Source organism: Rutidosis leptorrhynchoides, chromosome 3 (assembly GCF_046630445.1).
Source record: "Rutidosis leptorrhynchoides isolate AG116_Rl617_1_P2 chromosome 3, CSIRO_AGI_Rlap_v1, whole genome shotgun sequence".
In the NCBI taxonomy this organism is placed as follows: Eukaryota; Viridiplantae; Streptophyta; class Magnoliopsida; order Asterales; family Asteraceae; genus Rutidosis; species Rutidosis leptorrhynchoides.
Genome location: NC_092335.1, coordinates 589,054,136 through 589,077,523, shown reverse-complemented (window position 1 = coordinate 589,077,523; position 23,388 = coordinate 589,054,136). Strand labels below are relative to the sequence as shown.

The following is a 23,388-nucleotide window of genomic DNA, read 5'->3' as shown; positions in this document are numbered from 1 at the left end:
AATTGCGATAATTAAAATGTAATACGGAATTAACAGTTAGCTAGGAACAGTTAGCTAGAATTTCGTTAGCGTGGATTCTTAACAAAATTTCTCATAGTTAATTTGTTTGTTTCTAACAAATTTTATTTTGTCCAACGTTTTCTTCATTATGCCACTTGTTGGATTCTGATGGATCAAAATCCAAATATGAAATTGAATGAAAAGGGTTATTCTGCGGTGAACGGATACGTATATCGGTGGTTGTAAATTGGATAGTAAATGACTATTGAATTAGATTTGAAAGAATGTACAGTGTACTTATTAATGTGAAATCTAAATATTCCTCGGGTATTACGTACCCGTTAAAATATTTTCACCATTAACAGTTTGTACGAAAGAATTTTTAATTACAATCTTTATGAAAATATATATACATATATATTTTCTTCAGATATAATCACGGATTTAATGAGTTAATGTGATATTAATCTCATTTGTTTTATTGTTAGAACAAAAATATATATAATCTCTAAAACATTAGAGATTACATAATCGCCATACCTAACGAAGATAATTGATGTAGAACGATATGTAGAACGATGATTATACTCGAGGTACGGAATGAGATGTTGAGGCGTGTGATGTTGAAACTTGGGTTATTGGTGGTACTGGTGTTGCCGGTGCTGTTGCTGAAGCTGGTAGGTTTTGCACCACGTTTTCCAAATTAATCACTCGAGTGTGAAGTTCGTTGACTTCTTCCATTATTCCGGAATGATTGTCGGTTGGAACGAGCGGAAGAATAAGGTTTAGAATTTTAGATAGAATATTATCTTGTCAAGCCACCCTAAAAATGAGGGTGAAAATGGTGTTCGGACTAGTTCGCCGGTAAGTGTTTCAGGTTCATCGCCAAGAGGTGAATTCGGTTGGTGAAAAGGATCGCCTTCTTCTCGTCTCCATTGATTAAATAGACTACAAAACCATCAGATGAATTGGTTGATTCATTCTAGTGACGCTGCTTCCGGAGCTTAGGTGAATATCCGTGTCGGAATAACTGTCAGAATCTGAGGAATTCGAACTGGTTGAGGGATTCATCTCGTACGATCAGATGAAGGATTTTCGATAAGAAATAGATTATAGGATGTAGATTAGTACCCTGTAATATATAATTTACATATGCATATATAATATTCAAATCCCATAAGTTATGGAGGAATCTACGGAAGCTGTCAGGCAAAGTCTACAGTAACAGATATGCTAAGATACGAATTTGTCTATACACTATTCATGCAATCATTGCAGTAAGATGTGTCTAGACTAGGAATGATAAGTAGGTAATTTCCTAAGGATGATAAGCAGGTAATTTTCGACACGAAATGATAAGCAAAACTTTTGACATGCAGAAACGGTCGAAGTCCAGACTCACTATTGCATCTAAACAACTATCAGTTAGACACACTAATTCAAGACCTGGTTCGCTAAGACCACCGCTCTGATACCACATGTCATACCCCGTCCAAAATCTTCTGAACGAATACAATAACACATGGTACCATCGTGATGAACGGATGTCTAAATGCCATGAACGACTCCATGTAATGTCTCTAAAATGAGTAAATGCACAGCCGAAGGTTTCTTTCATACCTGAGAATAAACATGATTTAAAGTGTCAACCAAAAGGTTGGTGAGTTCATAAGTTTATTGTAAACAGTAAAAATTCATCATTTTGATAGACCACAAGATTTAAATGCTGCATGGTACAAATGGGCCTGAATCCTATACCCACCTGTAATGTACATGCGATATCTTTTAAATACAGTACACTTTTCTCGTGTACGAAATCATCTTTCATAAATCTTAGTAACCGTACACATATCTCGTTCACAAAAATAACATACACATAACCTGTGTATAAAATCATTCTCTCGATACATAACATTCATATCAATTGGTGGCAATTATCATGTCCACATAATTCAACGGTTGCAATTATCATGTCCACATAATTCAACGGTGGCAATTATCATGTCCACATAATTCAACTGTGGCAATTATCATGTCCACATAATTCAACAATAATCCGCAGAACTTCTGTCTGCATAATAATTCATTCGAGGAATGTTTTGTTTGTGTCTATCTCGTCAAACATTTATAAAAGCATTTCATGTATTCACAGTTCAAAATATATTTCAAAAGCATGTAATAAAGCAGTTGTAAAAACAGTGCATGTATTCTCAGTCTCAAAAATGTAAAGAGTAAAAGGGAGCAATTGAACTCACGCATATAAATATTGTAAAACAGTTAATAAAGCATTTGCATGTATTCTCAGCCCAAAAACGTAAAGAGTAAAAAGGGCAAATGAAACTCACCATACTGTATTTTGTAGTAAAAATACATAGGACGACATTGAACAAGTATAGGGTTGGCCTCGGATTCACGAACCTATATCATTTGTATATTTATTAAAACATTTACTCGTAATCAAACAAATCTATATATTATGATGTATTTGTTATACCTAATAATTTATAAGTTTCATTATTTATTTATATATTTTCATTTTATATATAGGAATATTAATGTAGTTAAGTTAAGTAATTTAAATATATTTTTGTATATGTAATCTTTACTGTTATACTTATAACTTTAACAAAATCTTTAAAACCTTTATTTTCATATTCATAATAATTTTAATAATATTGATATTGATAATACAAGTAATAATAATAATAATGATAGTAAAAAATGTTACTTTAAATAATAATTATAATAAAGTTTCCATAATAAAAGATATGTTGTACATACATATATAATCTATAACTTAATCAGATTTCATACGTATTCATAACATTATTTATTATCAATACCTATGGTTTTATCTATACTTTCATCATACTTATCGTACTCATGATAATAATATTATCCATAATCTTAAATTTTACTTTTACTAACATTTTCATATATTTAACTTTAGTCACAATTAATATCTTTTATTTTTATAAGTTTCTAATAATAATAATATTAGTAAAAATATTAATAATAGTAATAATAATAATAATAATAATAATAATAATAATAATAATAATAATAATGATAAATAATAGTAGAAATACTACCTTTAGAAGCTTTTCCTAAAAATAATGCCTCAGGCAGGGCTCGAACCTGCAACCTCTCGATTAACCAAAACACTCCAAAACACTCCTAAACCATTTGTCTGAAACTGCTTTTTCTGAATTTAATTACACCTAAACTATATTTAACCCAATTTCCTTTTATTTCGGCCCAACAACTACATGGATTCTTACGGCCCAACGGGATTTCTAGTTTCTGCCCAATCATCATACTATATATATATATATATATATATATATATATATATATATATATATATATATATATATATATACGGCCCAACATGTTTCTCCAGTAAACTATCAGCTTGATTGTTGTTAGTAAAACAAAAATGTGCTGTAAGGTTGGATCGAACTCAAGACCTCTCGTTACACACTAACAAACACCCAACCATTCATCCGCAACCTGTTTCTTGTAATATGTCGTGATTTTTAAATATAAAGGACGTATATAAAGCTGTTATCTTTTTCCTCCCAACTTCATCACCTTTTTTCATCTTCATCTTCTCATCATGATATTATCCTAAAAAAATATCACGATCAATCTTCACAGCAAATCATTTCATCATCACTAATATCCTAATATCAAACTTATTTAGGCTCTCGGCCTACTAGGGACACTCGGCTCAGCAGAGAAAAAAAAACGGCAGCCCCAAATATAGTATTGACTATAATCTTACTTATTATAATTCGGCCCACTAACTAAACAAGTATAAGGCCCAATACAAAATCCATATTAGTTTTACATGTACGCTGCTGTACAAGGAGATTAGAATTCGATCAGGGGAAAGAAAAATAGAGGCCGCTTCCAACTATGCAACTTTATTACTCCACTAATTCTAAATCAAGTATTTTTATTTGATTGAGTGGCCCTCACAATAGTTTGTGGTGATATGGAATTTGGATACCCCTTGTTAATCATCATCCTTTACAGCTCAAAAGGGAACATATGTATGATGTATATCTTGGCCCCATTCTTCCTTACAGCTCAACTAGAAACGGTAGTGACACCACAATAAAAAGAATTCCAAGTCCAACCATGTTTTAGTTTAAATCGGATAGAGATAGAGACTAGTGGGGTGGGGTTATTGATTGGCAAGCATGGAATTAATTTAGCCAAGCGGTTTGCCAAAAGGGTTTTTGTGTCGGCCAACAACAAGCAAAGTAGTTAATGTGTTTATAAATAGAAACAAGGAGAGGAAGGGTGGCTATTGGTTTGTGTTTTGACTCGAATAGAAAAGAAGACAAGCAGGTGTATTCTTCCTCGTTTCTTCCTTCATCGCGTTTGAATACCACTGAAATAGTAGCAGTATTATTTGTGTGTGATATAGGTTGTGGTATCCGAATACCTTAACAGCGAGAAGAAGAAGAAAGAAAAAAAATAAAATAAAAGAGGGATGGTGGAAGTGACGAGGTGTTCGGTGGTGGTGGTTGTTTATGGGTTTGTTCACCAAAAAGAAAATAGAGCGAGATGGATGGTGTATCACCACGATTTGAAAAAGAAAAAGAAATGGGTTTATTAGTGGTGTTGTTCGATTGAGATGGTGATCGAGAAGAGAAAGACAATATAACAATAGGGTTTGTGTTGGTTGGAGCTCGAACAGGATCAGGAAGAAAACGTACGTAATTTATGACTCTTGTTTGGACTATGTTTGAAAAGAAAATAGAAAACAGATGAATGGGATTATGGGTAGTAGGTGTGTTAGAGTTTCTGTTTGATTTATACTTTTGTTTATTTTGTTTTACAGTAGGGATATATGCATATATTGCATTTGAATGATTGATTGATATTTAATTGAGTGATGGTGGACTTGAAGAATCAATTCGAAGAGATACCAACAAAATAAAAGAAGATTGAGAAGGTTGACAGAAGTATTCGAGCCAGGAGTAACAAACAAGAATAATCAACAGAAGGAATCAACCAGTACTAGAAAATAAACTTAAAAATATAAAAAGATGATGTGTAACAGATTCGTACGATTGCTATTGACCTCTGACAACTTGATTTGATCAGGTTGTTCACATTGTTGTTTAGTGAAGGTGTCGACAGGTTTATCAATCAGGAGCAGAAGAAGAAATTAAAGAAAGATAGAAAGGGATAGTGACAGGAAACAGATTCATATAATTTGATAATTGATTTCTCAAAATTTTGGTTTATCTGTTGTCCTTTGATTCTCACAGTCAAGAACAGGAGCAAGATGTATAAAAAAAACTGATATTGTTTGATAACAGATATCGTGCAATTATTTGTCTTTTTATATTATATATAATTGATATTAATAATTAATAAATATAAATATATTAATAATAATACTTTTATTGTTATTAATAATAAAAATAACAATAATATTAATAACAAAGGTAATGATATTTATTAATAAAAATATAAATATTGATATTAATAATAAAATAATATAAATGATATTAATCTATAACAATAAAAATGATCTTAATAATATTAATAATGATAATATTAATAATAATGTTGATATAACAATTTGCGCGTATCAAATCTCATATCTATATATTATATATTAAATTAATAATATTAACAATATTGGTATTAATAATGATAATAATAACATTAGTAATTAAATGTATCAAATTTTATATAATAAATTAAATCATATAATATTTTAAATTATATTTTTTTTAATTACCATTTATATATATACACACATATCTATTTACAATTAATTGTTCGTGAATCGTCGGAAATGGTAGAAGCTAAATGATTGCAAGAAAATAATTCAACATTTTTGAGACTCAACCTAACAGACTTAGCTTATCATGTCAAAATATATTAAATCGTATCGAGAGTTCGGTTTAAAAATTAGTCAAAAAATTCCGTGTCACTACACATACTGTATACGTCAACAAGATCGTAATCTTCTCCTTCTTCTCTTATCCTGTAATAATCGCCAGACATTGTTGTTCGAATTAGGTTTTGAACCGATTTCACTGTAGGGGTTTTTTGTGTTCTAGGGTTTGTGAGTGTCGATTGTTTGGTAGGAGTGTATAAAAGGTCCTTGAGGTTTGTTGTTACTCATTTAAGTTTAAAAACTGCTCAAACGGTCCTTTAAAATGTAATTCCGAAATTACCCATCACGTTTTTGGCACGTGCTTCCATTTAACGTTTAAAACAGACGACCGTCAGAAATAAGGACCAAACCAGCAGAAGGGACATAAGTCGGGGACGAAATCCATCAAAAAAAAAGCCTAGGGACGAAACCAGCTTTTTGGTACAAACCACAGGGACCATTTCAGCAATTTGTTGCAAAGAGGTAGGTTTCCGACATAACCTTTCTTGCCGTCGGAGGTGTAAGGCTTCTTGGCAAAGTTGTTGTTGCTTGATTGGGGGGTTTCCCATTTTCTTTTGTTGTTACCCGACTTATCCTCGGCTTTAAGTGCCGGCACTACAATTTCGTCCACCGTTTCTATCAACTTGCGGGCCATGTTCAAAGCTTCTTGATGATTAGTGGGTTTGGATGACATTACCCCGTGTTTGATGCTCTTTGGGAGACCATCCATGTAAAGTTCAACCCTTAAAGCTTCGGGGTTCACAAGGTTTGGGCACATCAAGGCTAGTTCGGAAAATCGTTGATTATAAGCCTTGAGATCGTTTCCGACCGCTTTCAAAGTTCTTAGCTCTTGTTCGAGCCTTCGGGTTTCTTCACGAGGGAAATATTCGACGATCATCTTTTCCCTTAAGTCGGCCCAAGAGAGGGCGTGAGCTTCATCGGTATCCACCGATTGTACATAGGTGTTCCACCATGTGAGGGCGACACCGGCGAAAGTGTGAGTGGAGTATTTGACCTTATCTTGGTTCCGACAACCGCTTATGCTAAAGACGGCCTCCGTTTGTTCGAACCATTGAGTGAGAGTAACCGGTCCCCCGGTCCCATCAAAAGTATGAGGTTTGAACCCCATGAAGGCTTTATAGGAGCACCCCTCGTTTGAGTTACCGTCTCCTTGATTGTTGTTGTTGTGGTTGTTATGTTGTTGGAGGAGTGACCGGCCATGGCCGCATCCACGGCGGTGGCTATCATTCGTTGTAGAGCTTGTTCGGGAGTCTCATGGCGTGGCACACGACGAGGAGGCATTGTTCCTTCAAAACACAAGAATATCGTTGATTAGTATTTTGTATTTTCAATAATACTAATCATGATATGGAATAAGGATAAAGAGAAAATTTTTCCTTGACTCGCCTTAAATTCTTTATGCCATAATGTCGGAACGTTCATATGAGTCACCGTAATATAATCCCGGAAATTATATTACCCTAATTCATATGTGCATTCGACATCATTTCATATAGTCAAGGTGGCGTGTCAATCAAATTAAACAACGTGAGATTAAGATGAACAAAGAGTAGATATGAGTAGAAACGTTCGAGTATAAATGCACAAGTAGTCAAGTAATTCCTACTTCAAGTCTATATGCTGGTTGTAGTCTAGACTCACTAATGTACCCTATGACTAGGGGTTGACACCAATGAACTCTAAATCCCTACAACCAACGCTCTGATACCATCTGTAGCGACCCGACAAAATCGTCATTGACGGCGCCGACTAATTAGGTCCCATTACGTGGTCATAAGTCTTTAAAATAACGTTTGACCGAAAATATGTCGCATTCATTTCAAAAGTTAAGATTTGTTCCCAAGTTTACAAGAATCGTTCATCCAAAAGTTACGTTACAAAGTTATAAGTACAATTGAAATCTATGCGACACGATTTAAAAGTAGCCAAAAGATGCTCCATGTATGCATGTATATACTCGACATCCAAGCAAGTATCAAAAGTAATGAGCGGAAGCATGTATCACAAAACGTTCAAGGACCTGAGAAAAACATAGAAATCTGTCAACGAAAACGTTGGTGAAATCATAGGTTTAAGTAAGTAAGTACAAGTGAACCACAAGATTTGTATCATTGATATAATAGTAATACATTTTAAAAGTTTATTTCACGAGCACCCAATTATCAATGCTTAACATTCCTTCCATAGAACCTCATCACAATAGTGTTAGAACATACACTGTTTCTCGAAAATATATTCCATTCGTAAACGGTAGCGAACCGTTTGAATGAGGGTTTGTCAAACCCATATGGCCATATAACATAAGTTATCGCTTACACCCGGCAAGTGTAACTAATGATAATCGAATTGAGGATTTTTGTTCAAACTCGTATGTAGAATGTTTGTTTTCCTGTACTTGTGTTCACTTAGTAAAAAGAAACGTTTATGTTTTCTCATCCCAAATATAAGTTCAAAAGAGTAAAAGTGGGACTATGATCTCACCTTGAGTGCACGTATGTAAAAGTACTTCAACAAGTAAACGTGTGCAAGAACGAATGCTAGTCTTGACCTAAACAAATAGGTTTGTATCAATAACGGTAAACACGATAGGTCACAGTGTTCAAGTAGTCCTATGGCTCGTTAAGACTCGATCATAATAGCATGTGAATCAAATTGTCATGTTTCATGTAAGGTACAAGTATAAAAGCATGTTTGAATGATTGCACAAACATTTGGTTAATTTTGATTAAAAGTCAACTTTGGTCGGTCAAAGTCAACGAAAACGTCAACACGTTCGGGTCGGGTCCCGAACTATTTTTCTGAGGTTTTTATTCATATATAAGCATGTTAGAACAAGTTACATGTGAATCGGAGGTCAATAGCGTGCCAAACATTTTTCATAATTTGACCATGTAGGTCAGAATCAAACTACGCCTATTGTCGCGCCGCGACAAAGGCTGGCCGCGCCGCGGCGAATAACGGGTGCTGGTACCTGGTCAGTCTCAATTGTCGAAGTCCCAAACCAAAATTCAAACAAACATAAAACACAAACCGTAAACACTTAGAACTCGTATCTTATATCGTTAGAAAGGTAATTTGACAAAGAACACAACTAAATACATTTCACTAACCAAAAACATCATTTGCAATAACCGAATTTCCAACATTTAATGCTCAATTAATGCTCAAGTTCATCAATGCACGTTTTTGATTCGGGAATTAAATGCATCCATATAACGCGCCGTTTCGTAGGTAATCAAGCATACAATACAACTAACTACTTACTAACAACAATTCATGGCATTCAATACATTAAATGTTCACATTCAATTCTATCAAACCCTAACCAATAACATCAAAATCACTAATCATGTTTATGAAGTTTTCTAAAACAACCTACACATCAAATTGAAGCTAGTGATGTTAGGAACACATTTAATACATGCATTTATAACATTTAACAACATTTAAGCAATCAAATCACCAATCAAATACACCAAACTTTCAAGTTCATGCTAGTTATCAAAAATAACAAGATCGAACATATAAATCATATATTCATGTTAGACTTGAGCCATAGACACTAATTAACAACTTTATAAGTTAAAAACATCAAGAGCACAAAATCTAGTGATTTTAGAAAGTTATCCAAATGTAATGAAATCGGTATGGAATCGAAGAGGAAGTTGCAAGGATTCCAAATATGTAATTTGTTTTGAAGATGCTTGCTTGAACGGATTTAGATGATGAATCTTCAAATTGGAGAATTGAAAGAAAATAGGGAAGTAGTAAAAGAAAAGGAAAATGGAAATGAAAAAAGATGGGAGGTGGGGTTGACTAGTCAAATGCTAGTCACCTCTTTGGCACTTTGGCGAAACTAGTCCCTCGAGTTCGGTTGCGGGTGCGTGATTTACTTAAACGAGATATTTTTAAAACGCGTATTAACGGGAGATGTTATAAACATATAACGGAATTTAAAATAGTTAAACGGAAAAGTAAACGAAAAAAGGCGGGATGTTACAATATAATGTGAATTTATGACTTCTTATTACTCTATGATAGTATATAGTATGCAATAAATTAGTGTAAAATAGAGTTTGTAGTACAATAATAATATACTTCTCATTACCCCATATAGTATATCAATAATATAAAATATGATACTTAAAGTTTGAATCATTGGATATCAAATGTGATTTATCAGTCGTCGTCGCCGCCGCCGCTGCCGTCGTCGTCGATTTCTCTATGATATTTGAGAGTTTGTTCATTCACCTAGTTAAATTTGTAATTACATGTATTCATCTATCAAAATCATGTGTGAAATATGCAATTATGTCCCCTCGGATGCATGTTACTCTTTTCACGACTCCATGTAATGTTGAGTAGGTCTTGAAAATGTTTCATATGTACCTTTTATAACATCCTTCTAAAATATATATGAAATTGCATATTCCGAAGTGTTTCTTCTACCCGAAATTTCTTTCAGCGCCAAGGATTTCAATATCGTCCTTTTCTCATTGTCTATTTATTCATTTTTTTTTTTTGCAGGAACTTTGGCTTAGAATATTCGGTTTAGTGTTTATTTTACAATTTCGATGTTATAAGTTAGTTAGCTAGATTTTTTTTAATCTTTTTAATTATTTTTTTTAAAAGGCATAGTTAATTATCTTGATGGATTTTATTTCTACCAATTAAAGTATATGTGCTTACATCAAACATCATTATGTGAAGTTTACTACTCCGTATATTTTATGGATATATTTTCATAATTGTATCGTTTGATATCTTTTATATAGGTAGTTTGATTGATACGTTACAGAGATTAATATATTTTGATGTACATAGTCATGTTCTCTACAGTTCATTTGCTTAGTATATGAAGTTTGAATATTATGTTTCCCCGTTTCAAGCCCATTCATGCTAAGTTTATCGTTCATTGAAGCATTACAGGCTTTTGAAAAAATAAATGGTAATCAAAGTTGGTCTAGATTAGTCCACATATGTTAGTCTCCATATGGTCTAGGTTAGCCTACTAAGAGGATTATATCCCGAATCAAAGAGCGAGAATTATATTATTGAAACGTGGCTCTGATCGTGTAACGCACGGGTCTTACCCACTAGTAGTTATAAGATTGCAGTTATTGGTTTTTAATTCACTTATTATGTCATTTTTTTGTTTTAAATTGTAATTATCTGGACCTAATTTGAAATGTTTATATTTAAGGTTATTAACGTAATTATGACATCACCTTGAAAGCCATAGAGATGACGTATGGTATGCTAGTGTTAAATAGATGGTTAAACTTGTTTATTTATATAAATCATTAAATTGAAGATTTATTAAGTAGTATAGATATAGATAGATAGATAAATAGATAGATAGATAGATTGGCAACTGGTGTAGCGTTCGAGTTAGGCTTTGTCCTTTAGCAGTCGTGAGTCTGTATTGGTCTCTAGATTGCTAGTTGGTTGTTTATGCTTGGCTTCAAGAGTCTCTTGTAGCAGCTGTACTCATTGGCTTGTAATTCTTTGTTATTATTAATAGCATTTGCCGGGGTAACCCTTTACCCAAAAAGATAGATAGATGTGTTCTTTTTAAATACAATTCAAGCTACAGATGAAACCAACGCAAAGGTTTTCTACAAACATTAAAAATAGACCTAAATAAATTAAGAGATGGAGATTGGATCTCAGACACACATCTTTAATTGCAAAATTCATCGAGCAGAATAATTAGATTATGTATTAATTTGTATTTTAGTTATATAGATCATTTATAATATAATCTCTATATTATCGCAAAAAATGATTAAAAAAAATTGTGAAACTAAACTCGTCAAGTTAACATCATAGTCTTCTACCTATAAATAAATAAAGATAATGATTGTTAGATTACAAGCACCGAACTATAGTTTAGTTTTATTATTATTGAACATTTTTTTTAAAAGCCAAATTGTTAAATTTAAAACTTATATTACAATCTTAACTTTATTTTTCTTGTTACTTATCATGTTGTTTTATAAGTGTAGGTTTAGTCATGTAGTTGTGTAAAAAGTGTAGATTGGCAGGGACACCTTAACCCTGTGTTGCCTTTGGCAACCCACCAAGCCAACCCCGTAATAGCCGGATGCCTGTAAATCACCTCCACCGAATACCCCATGAGTGGCAAGCACGAGCCTAACCCGAAGGCATACTCCGAGGGAATTGCTCCCCTCGGGACTCGAACCTGCGCCATTTTGTGTAAAGCTTCCAAACATGGGGCCCCAGCTTCAAAGGGACGGATACCGTTGAAGCTATGCTTATTTGGTTAGTCATGTAGTTGAATAAAGCAAAGTTTGTGGCTGTATATGGAAGGCAAAGGTTTCTGCTTGATATTCTAAGATGAAAATCTTCAAGGGGCAAAGCGAAAGTTTTCTCCTGATTATAATAATAGGCTAATTAAGGTTCAGAATGAGCAGATTTTATCATTCTTGGTTTGGCCGTTTTGTTCATTCTTCTTCTTCTTCTCAAAGAGAGAATTAGTTTTTTCAGTCTATTTTGTGAGTTTGAGTATATCATCTTAATATAGTGAATTGAGTATGATTGTACATTGTCTGTATTGGCACTCTTGTGTGTTGTTTCTGTTCTTTATTCGTTTGACTTATTTGTATTGATTTCAACAAGCATATGGTCAACCGCGTGTAAATGCAATCAAGGTATTCAAAATAGAGCTACATACGTAATTTACATGCTTGTTTATTAGTATACATCAGTAGTGTACATAGGTAATTAACATCCGTAAATTAGAGCCTATTATACATCAGTGGCTTACATATATGGGAAAAAATATTCTATGATTCATGAGCAACAACATATATGAAAAACGAAATAGACACTAAGGCAAATACAAACTTACGTAACAGCGTGTTGCAGGGGAATCGTAGACGCAAGCAACAATGACGAAGTTGAAGCTACAACTCATAAGAAACACACGCAAACAGTTAATAATAACTTGAAATCTCTCGCTATATGGAAGACGAAGTCAAAAATTTAGTCATTTACATTAAATACATTAATGCTTTATATGATTTGTAAATATATACTTGCCTGAGTTGCCTCGTGTAGTCGTGTGTAAACATATCCACCACCACCACCACCACCACCACCACCACCACCACTGTAGCAGCAGCATACCGACCATCAGGATCAGCTGCAAAACCATTAGCAGCAACAACAGCAGGTAGATACAATTGGGACAATCTGCATAAGAAAATAAATATTCGGTAAAAGTATTCCATCTTTAACTCTAGCATATAGCTTTTACACGTCATAACATGGACTCATTATTGGTGGAACATGAAATGAATTTGCCACTTTAACATATCACGAAAATCAGAAAAATAACTAACATAACTAAAATCACTAAAACTTATGTAAAAGAATTTGTTGTGAATTCATCATAATACTGGAACAAAACCATTAGAAAATCAAATCCTAAAACTTAACAAAAACCTAATAACAAAGAAATGAATATAAAATTTCTTATGCTTAATTGACAAAACAATATAATTGATGAATCATAAACGACCAAGCAGGGAGATATTCGGATTCTTTTATGGTACTATATCAGCATCAGTTTACGCATTTCCTAATCCCCTTCTAAACCAAAATTTAACTAATCAGATGGGAAAAAATGACATGATAAGTAGTAAGCTTACCATGTTGTGACTACATGTATTAACTTTCATGCACTTCCATCATTCACACACACCATCAAAGTATCGATTGACACTTCCTATATCTTCACATAGACAAATTAAATCAACAAAAAGATTCTATAAAAGGAAGGCAATAAATGTGAATCATAGGTACTGGCAATGACAATAAATAGCTAAGAGAATCATTTAAGGTGTACGTTCTTTTCGAATACTTACCACCCTTGCTAAAACAAAAGCAGTCAAAATTTCAACAACCACCGCAATTGGAAATCATAGTTAGCCAAAAATGACATTAAAATGGTGCAAGTATATGTGTAGAGATTGAAGAAACATACCTTGTTTAACTATTGTGGCCACGCATAACAAATTGGCCAGGCTGGGTAAATAAAATATCATGATATTAGAACAAAACCAAAACTTTAAAATTAGTACCTCGGTTCATGAGGTACCATGGAACATAAAAAAGGTCTATGATGGCCATACCAACAATACATGCTTCTTTTCAACACTGTAAATATGTGTTTCAATTGAGGGCAAGAGCACTCTGAACTGCTGCAACAGTTATTTACAATCAAAACCTCGAAGTAATTGGAAAATCTAACATGATGACGATAATTATTATGAAGATATCGAAATAGTACGGAGTAATACCTTTAATAGCTTCCTTACATAAACCAAAGTCTGCAATGCAATATCATCCACAAAAGTTTCTTGCAAAATTAGAGGTAAGTTATCAAATGAATGATAAACAAACCATTAGAATAAAAGGTAAAAACAACAAACACTACTAAGTCAGTAGTCCCTAGTTTTGTTGTGTTTTGACCGAATTCTTTCAGGTATTATGGTATTAACATTTGCTACTGCAATAAAAAACTAAAAATTAACTAATATATTATTTTTTTCTTAAACAGCTAAAAATCAACTATATTAGTATTAGTATAGTGTTACATGCCCAAATATGCAAAAAAAAAAAAAAAAAAAAAAAAAAAAAAAAAAAAAAAAAAAACTCAAACTAACTGTGATTATAATTATAATTATTATAATTAAATTGGTAATATAACAATAATAATGATAATGATAATGATTTTCAGCCAAAACAATCAATCAAAAGTTATTGTAACAAAATTGATCTAGACTCGCCTTTTGGTTCGCCTTTTCTTCCTTGTACTAAAATTGATTAATTGACATTAACCGAACACTCGATGATCTTCAGTTACGCTTAATTCACCTCGATCCACATCGTGTTCATCACTACTCGAAACAACAAACGGCTTTGGTCCAGGGAGTAATTGAAGTCGAATCATCGAAAAGTAAAATTGTAGTTTGATTCACAATCTCATCGTCAGTTTATCTGCAAAATTACAGGTTGCAATTCTTACCTTTGATATCTAAATCGTGAGTCAAAGTTGCTACTAAAAAGTCAAAGTTTGTTTAAATAACTCAAAATTAGAATTACAACTTTGTAGGCTGTTTTGGATCAAATCTCTGATCATCGAAGCTTAGAAATTAGTTTTTGAACATTGTTCATGCTCCAAGTTTCATTGAATTGAAGATCTAGATAGCAATTCAATTTTTTTTTAATTAAGCTACCTGCTACTCTTCTATATAGTTTAATACGGAGTATGATTTACCTTGACTTTGTAGTTTAATAAACACCTCATGAGTCAGTGTTACAGCCATACAAATCAACAAACACCTTTTTGACACTTTTTAAAGAATAAACATCAACAATTAATATCAGCCGGCACTCCTTGCTGTGTCTTTGGTACCAGCTGACTGATTAGTATCAGCTGGTACAACTGTCACAGTATCTTCATCAGCTGCCTCAAATAGAGGTCATTTTCTTAGGGGCTGGTTGTCCCTAGTCACCCTTTGTTTGTCAATTAGCTTGGGTTCAGCTGATGGTTCTTGTGTTGATACTGGTTCTTGTGGTGGCAGATAGGGAACAATAGCAAGATGCTCCCCCTGAACATCAACATCTGCTGGCTGTTGTTGTGTAGCTGGCCGAGTAGACGATACTGGTCGAGAAGATGAGCTGGTTTCTAACATTGCATCTAGCCATTTCATAAATACATCAGCTCTAACTCCTCCCGACTTAGTAGAAGCTAAATAGTCTTTCATCTCCCCAGGAGTCATCTTCTTTATTCTATCTGCTCGCTCAGCATACAGTTTGGCTTTCTTTTTATCATACTTGATCATGAACTTAGCATTTCTTTTCAGGGTAGCCCTTTTATATTCTTCAATGCTGATCAGATCATCATCAATTTCAAACTTATCAGGAGTGAGGGTTCGCCTACGCTCCATTTTAAGTCTTTTGAGAGCAGCATAGGCCCCAAACTTAGCGTTGAAAGCAACATCTAATTCCTGCTGTCTCTTCTGATGTCTCTCCATTTTTCTTTTCAATTTACGTTCAATGGTTTGAGAGACAGCAAAAGATTCAGCAACAGCCAATTCAGAAACGTCACTGGGCTTACTGCCAGAACCAATATAATCCACTGATGTGGTAGACACACTGGGTTGAGATTCAACCAGCTGCCTGTATACCAGCTTCAGTATGAGCGTTGCTGGGCTTAGTGCCAGTACCATCACCACCATCATCACCATCTCTCCTTTGCTGTTTAGGAGCCTTTTCATGCTCATGCTCCCCCTCTGTGATGACCCGAAAATTTCTGACCAAATTTAAACTTTATCTTTAAAGGATTTATGTTTCCGACACGATAAGCAAAGTCTGTAATGTTGAGTCTTAAAGTTTTGGAACTATATTCATATAATCAATTATTCTTTGACTGTTCTCGAAGATTCACGAACAATATATATATATATATAACTTAATTTGCATATATATATATATATATATATATATATATATATATATATATATATATATATATATATATGATTTCAAGTTATTTAGTAAACGATATTAACATTCGATTATTGATTCGATTAATATTTAGATAAGTTAACTAAAACGTTTAAGATGAACCAGTAAAACACTAATTTGCTACAGTATTTTCGAATTGCTACAGTACCCAAAAAGCTACAGTGTTTTCGAAAATTACTATTTACTACAGTAAAAAACTTTGCTATAGTAACTTTGCTACAGTAAAACACTATTTTAAAATGTATTTTAACAAATAGCGAGACGTTGATTTATAGAAGTAAATGACCAAAACACTCAAATGTATAAATTATATTTCGAGTGATATAGTTTAGGGATAATTTAAGGCTATATTTTGACAAAGGTACGTATCCCAAAACGTAAAATGCAAGTTTTCTCAGTATACGAAAGGACGTTCGAAAAACCGGAACTGGGATAGAAGTCGAGTGATAACGTACGACTTATCGGGACGAAAATTACAAGTCAACTATACACATGAATTTAATATAATATATAATTAATTATATAAATTATTTATTATATTTATATTATAATATTATGTCGACGAGGAAGAAATCAAAACAATGTGAGCTGGAAAAGGGATCCATGCGATCGCATGGAATTCCCTCACATTCCCCATGCGATCGCATGGGGTCTGATATCAGGCCACATTATAAAGCTCGATCGTTTCTGCCATTTTTTTACTCAATCTATCTCTCGACCTCTTCTCTCATATATATATATATATATATATATATATATATATATATATATATATATATATATATATATATATATATATATATATATATATATATATATATATATATATATATATATATTATATTATATAAATTATTATTATTATTATTATTATTATTATTATTATTAAGATTAATATTATTATTAATCTTATTATTATTAATATTATTAATTAGTATTATACATAAAATACTACGACGAGGTTATGAGCGTGTCACTTTCAAAATGGTTTTAGAGCGGGATAGAGCTAAGGAAATTATGGGTTATTGCTAAGGAGGTTATGGGTAATGTTCGGGGGTATATTTATGAATCAAACCTAGTGTTTATCATCTCCGTTATGTCTACGTACTTTCCTACAATATTGAATCTCAATATTGATACGTAAGCACTCATATTTTATCTTTTATATATTAATTGTGTATCCATGTCCAGTGCTCGAGTATATATATTTATACATGCTTGTATGCTAAATTTCGTCGTTAAACAGTTTATGATGAATCACGAATTAAATACATATGTTACTGGTAAAATGTAGTGACCCGAACTTTTCCATGTTTATATATATTAAATGAAATTGTTATTTACATGATTAAGTGTTTCCAACATGTTAAGCAATCAAACTTGTTAAGACTTGATTAATTAAAATAGGTTTCATATAGACAATTAACCACCCAAGTTGACCGGTGATTCACGAACGTTAAAACTTGTAAAAACTATATGATGACATATATATGGTTATATATATAGTTAACATGATATTATGATAAGTAAACATATCATTAAGTATATTAACAATGAACTACATATGTAAAAACAAGACTACTAACTTAATGATTTTGAAACGAGACATATATGTAACGATTATCGTTGTAACGACATTTAATGTATATATATCATATTAAGAGATATTCGTACATCATAATATCATGATAATATAATAATTTAAAATCTCTTTTGATATTATAAACATTGGGTTAACAACATTTAACAAGATCGTTAACCTAAAGGTTTCAAAACAACACTTACATGTAACGACTAACGATGACTTAACGACTCAGTTAAAATGTATATACATGTAGTGTTTTAATATGTATTCATACACTTTTGAAAGACTTCAAGACACTTATCAAAATACTTCTACTTAACAAAAATGCTTACAATTACATCCTCGTTCAGTTTCATCAACAATTCTACTCGTATGCACCCGTATTCGTACTCGTACAATACACAGCTTTTAGATGTATGTACTATTGGTATATACACTCCAATGATCAGCTCTTAGCAGCCCATGTGAGTCACCTAACACATGTGGGAACCATCATTTGGCAACTAGCATGAAATATCTCATAAAATTACAAAAATATGAGTAATCATTCATGACTTATTTACATGAAAACAAAATTACATATCCTTTATATCTAATCCATACACCAACGACCAAAAACACCTACAAACACTTTCATTCTTCAATTTTATTCATCTAATTGATCTCTCTCAAGTTCTATCTTCAAGTTCTAAGTGTTCTTCATAAATTCCAAAAGTTCTAGTTTCATAAAATCAAGAATACTTCCAAGATTGCAAGTTTACTTCCAAGTTTTCTAAATCCATTCCAAGTAATCATCCAAGATCAAGAAACCTTTGTTAATTACAGTAGGTTATCTTTCTAATACAAGGTAATAATCATATTCAAACTTTAATTCAATTTCTATAACTATAACAATCTTATTTCGAGTGGAAATCTTACTTGAAATTGTTTTCGTGTCATGATTCTGCTTCAAGAACTTTCAAGCCATCCAAGGATCCTTTGAAGCTAGATCCATTTTTCTAATTTCCAGTAGGTTTATCCAAGGAACTTGAGGTAGTAATGATGTTCATAACATCATTCGATTCATACATAAAAAGCTGTCTTATTCAACGTTATAAACTTGTAATCACTAGAACATAGTTTAGTTAATTCTAAACTTGTTCGCAAATAAAGTTAATCCTTCTAACTAGACTTTTAAAATCAACTAAATACATGTTCTATATCTATATGATATGCTAACTTAATGATTTAAAACCCGGAAACACGATAAACACCATAAAACTGGATATACGCCGTCGTAGTAAAACCGGGGGCTGTTTTGGTTGGGATAATTAAAAGCTAAGAAGAACTTTGATTTAAAAGCTATACTTCTGGAAAAATGATTTTTCTTATGAACATGAAACTATATCCAAAAATCATGGTTAAACTCAAAGTGAAAGTATGTTTTTCAAAATGGTCATCAAGATGTCGTTCTTTCGACGGAAATGACTACCTCTTTCAAAAACGACTTGTAACTTGTGTTTCTGACTATAAACTTATACTTTTTCTGTTTAGATTCATAAAGTTAAGTTCAATACGAAACCGTGGCCACTGGAATCACTCAAAACGGATTAGAAACGAAGAAATGGCGAGTAAAACAAGATTGATAAAAACTACTCATTTTACCTACGTGAAAGTTAGTAATAAATCTATTCCAACCATAACCTAATCAACTTATATTGTATATTATGTAATCTTGAGATACCATAGACACGTATAAATTTTTTCGACCTATCATGTCGACCCACCTATATATATATATTGCGGAACAACCATAGACACTCTATATGTGAATGTTGGAGTTAGCTATACAGGGTTGAGGTTGATTCCAAAATATATATATATTTTGAGTTGTGATCAATACTGAGATACGTATACACTGAGTCGTGGATTGATTCAAGATAATATTTATCGATTTATTTCTGTACATCTAACTGTGGACAACTAGTTGTAGGTTACTAACGAGGACAGCTGACTTAATAAACTTAAAACATCAAAATGTATTAAAATTTTTATAAATATATTTTGAACATACTTTGATATATATGTATATATTGTTATAGGTTTGTGAATCAACCAGTGGCCAAGTCTTACTTCCCGACGAAGTAAAAATCTGTAAAAGTGAGTTATAGTCCCACTTTTAAAATCTAATATTTTTGGGATGAGAATACATGCAGGTTTTATAAATGATTTACAAAATAGACACAAGTACGTGAACTACATTCTATGGTTGAATTATAGAAATCGAATATGCCCCTTTTTATTAAGTCTGGTAATCTAAGAATTAGGGAACAGACACCCTAATTGACGCGAATCCTAAAGATAGATCTATTGGGCCTAACAAACCCCATTCAAAGTACCGGATGCTTTAGTACTTCGAAATTTATATCATATCCGAAGGGTGTCCCGGAATGATGGGGATATTCTTAAATATGCATCTTGTTAATGTCGGTTACCAGGTGTTTACCATATGAATGATTTTTATCTCTATGTATGGGATGTGTATTGAAATATGAAATCTTGTGGTCTATTGTTACGATTTGATATATATAGGTTAAACCTATAACTCACCAACATTTTTGTTGACGTTTAAAGCATGTTTATTCTCAGGTGAATACTAAGAGCTTCCGGTGTTGCATATTAAAATAAGGACAAGATTTGGAGTCCATGTTTGTATGATATTGTGTAAAAACTGCATTCAAGAAACTGATTTCGATGTAACATATTTGTATTGTAAACCATTATGTAATGGTCGTGTGTAAACAGGATATTTTAGATTATCATTATTTGATAATCTACGTAAAGCTTTTTAAACCTTTATTTATGAAATAAAGGTTATGGTTTGTTTTAAAAATGAATGCAGTCTTTGAAAAATGTCTCATATAGAGGTCAAAACCTCGCAACGAAATCAATTAATATGGAACGTTTTTAATCAATAAGAACGGGACATTTCAGTTGGTATCCGAGCGTTGGTCTTAGAGAACCAGAATTTTGCATTAGTGTGTCTTATCGAGTTTGTTAGGATGCATTAGTGAGTCTGGACTTCGACCGTATTTACTTGAAAAAAAAAAAAGATTGCTTAACAAATTTTGTTGGAAAGTATATATTTTTAATATGTGAATATTATGTGATATATTAATCTCTTAACGTGTTTGATATTATGTGATAGATGTCTACCTCTAGAACTAGTCCCATTGACTCACCTAATAATAATGAAGAGTCAAATGTAAATTGGAATGATTCGTGGACTGATTCACAAGTTCTCGAAGAGGAACCGGAAGAAGAGTCGGAACCGGAAGAAGAATCGGAACCGAAAGAAGAATCGGAACCGGAAGAAGAACCAGTGGGGGAAATAATAAAACGGTTAAGTAGAAGAAAATCCTCAACTAACCGACCAAAGTTAATTATGGTCAACGGTGTTTCCGCCAAGGAAGCAAAATATTGGGAGGATTACCAATTCTCCGATGAATCGGATCCCGACGAGGATTCCGATGATGTTATAGAAATTACCCCAACTGAATTTAAAAAGGCAAAAGAGAACAATAAGGGAAAGGGCATAAAAATAGAGAAATCTGATTCTAACCCCGATGAACTTTATATGTATCGTCAACACCCGTATTTCTTAAGTTGTAACAATAACCCGGGAACCTCTAAACCACCAGGTTTTTCTAGACCAATGTGGAAAATGACGGCTCGTATTAGGGGAACATCATATATCCCTAAAAACTTAGCAAAAAGAACCAAGTTCGAAAAAAAAGAAACGAGTGAGTCGGAATAAGATAGTTGTATTTGTGCGGTGTAATATATGTAATATAATGTGCTTATGCTTTACGATATATGTAAAAATTGCTTGTATTAATAAGTATCTTTTATGAATCTAACTCTTGTCTATTTTACAGTATAAAAACAAAATGGATAGACAACCCAATATTTTAGAAGACTTACCCGGAGACATGATTGATGAAATCTTGTCTAGAGTCGGTCAGAATTCCTCGGCACAACTATTTATGGCAAAATCAGTTTGTAAGACATTCGAAGAACATTCCAAGAATGCCTTGGTTTATAAAAGGCTTTCGTTTGAAAGATGGGGGATATCACATTGGGAAACCCATAAGTTATGATGTGTTTACTTTGACGCATATATTGCGGGGAACCCAAATGCTATTTTACGCAACGGGTTAAGAAATTATTTTGACTCAATGTATCCGAATATAGGACTTCATGATTTAGAAAAAGCGGCTAACATGCAACATAAAGAAGCATGTTATGCTTATGGGTTAGTAATGTTCGCTTCTCACCAAAGTGAGAAAAAGAACATCGGGCTACAACTATTAAACAAAACGTTCCCACAAGTGACGGAGTCGGTAATTGGGGTAAGAAATGAGGTTTTTAGGTTATTACGAGACTGTTGGTCATTACGTAACCTTCGCCCTTTTGACGACGTTACAACACGTTGTCATACTATCGGTCACAACGGTTACGTTCCGCAAGACCAAAGATGGGAAGTGGTATTATTAAAACCAGAATGCATGACTTGTTTCTGGACGTATGAATTACGTGTCTTTGTTGCCTTTGCTGAACACCTTATTTATTAACTAGAATTATCTTCGCAACTACTTTGTATCAAAGTTTTATGTGCTATATTTCATGCTATATGTAAAATAGCGGTATTGTAAGTTTGCAAGTTATTGTATAAAGGTTTGAATATGATATATATATTTTTTTTGTTGTGATTAGTTTTTCATATAGAATTGTAGTAGTTGAAATGGTATGTTAGCTACTAAGTATGAACTTAACGGGTAGGTACTACCCGAATTAAAGAGTATAAAACGCTAATATGAAGAAAGAGCTTTTATAAATAAGTTCATATTACGCTACGAAATACTATTGACTACTCTTGATATTCTATATGATTAACTCGTTTCATTTGACTATTTTGAAGGAAATGGCACCGAATACTCGACACACCTTGAATATGAGTGAAGAGGAATTTCGTGCCTTTCTTGCTTCAAACATAGCCACAGTACAGGCTGTGCTACATACCAACAATAACCTTGGATCTAGCAGTACAGGAAATCGTGTAGGATGCACCTACAAAGAATTCACTGCCTGCAAACCTTTGGAATTTGATGGAACCGAAGGATCGATCGGATTGAAACGGTGGACCGAGAATGTCGAATCGGTGTTTGCCATAAGTAAGTGTACTGAAGAGGACAAAGTGAAGTACGCTACGCATACCTTCACAGGTTCTGCGTTAACATGGTGGAATACCTATCTAGAGCAAGTGGGACAAGAT

At 32.9% G+C, this 23,388-nt stretch overlaps 1 long non-coding RNA gene across 4 annotated transcripts; it reads right to left on the bottom strand.

Moving 5' to 3' along the window:
- Positions 1–12,626: 12,626 nt before the first annotated feature.
- Positions 12,627–15,368, bottom strand: LOC139898746 (uncharacterized). Of its 4 annotated transcripts, none has more exons than XR_011777123.1 (7): positions 15,237–15,368; positions 14,746–14,956; positions 14,257–14,286; positions 14,089–14,157; positions 13,941–13,981; positions 13,606–13,688; positions 12,627–13,147 (listed from the first exon to the last, which is right to left on the bottom strand). It is a non-coding gene; the product is annotated as an uncharacterized lncRNA (long non-coding RNA). The 4 variants fall into 4 exon arrangements; XR_011777124.1 differs by lacking the exon at positions 15,237–15,368 and adding an exon at positions 15,062–15,161; XR_011777122.1 differs by lacking the exon at positions 15,237–15,368 and having other exon boundaries at positions 14,746–15,201.
- Positions 15,369–23,388: the final 8,020 nt, after the last annotated feature.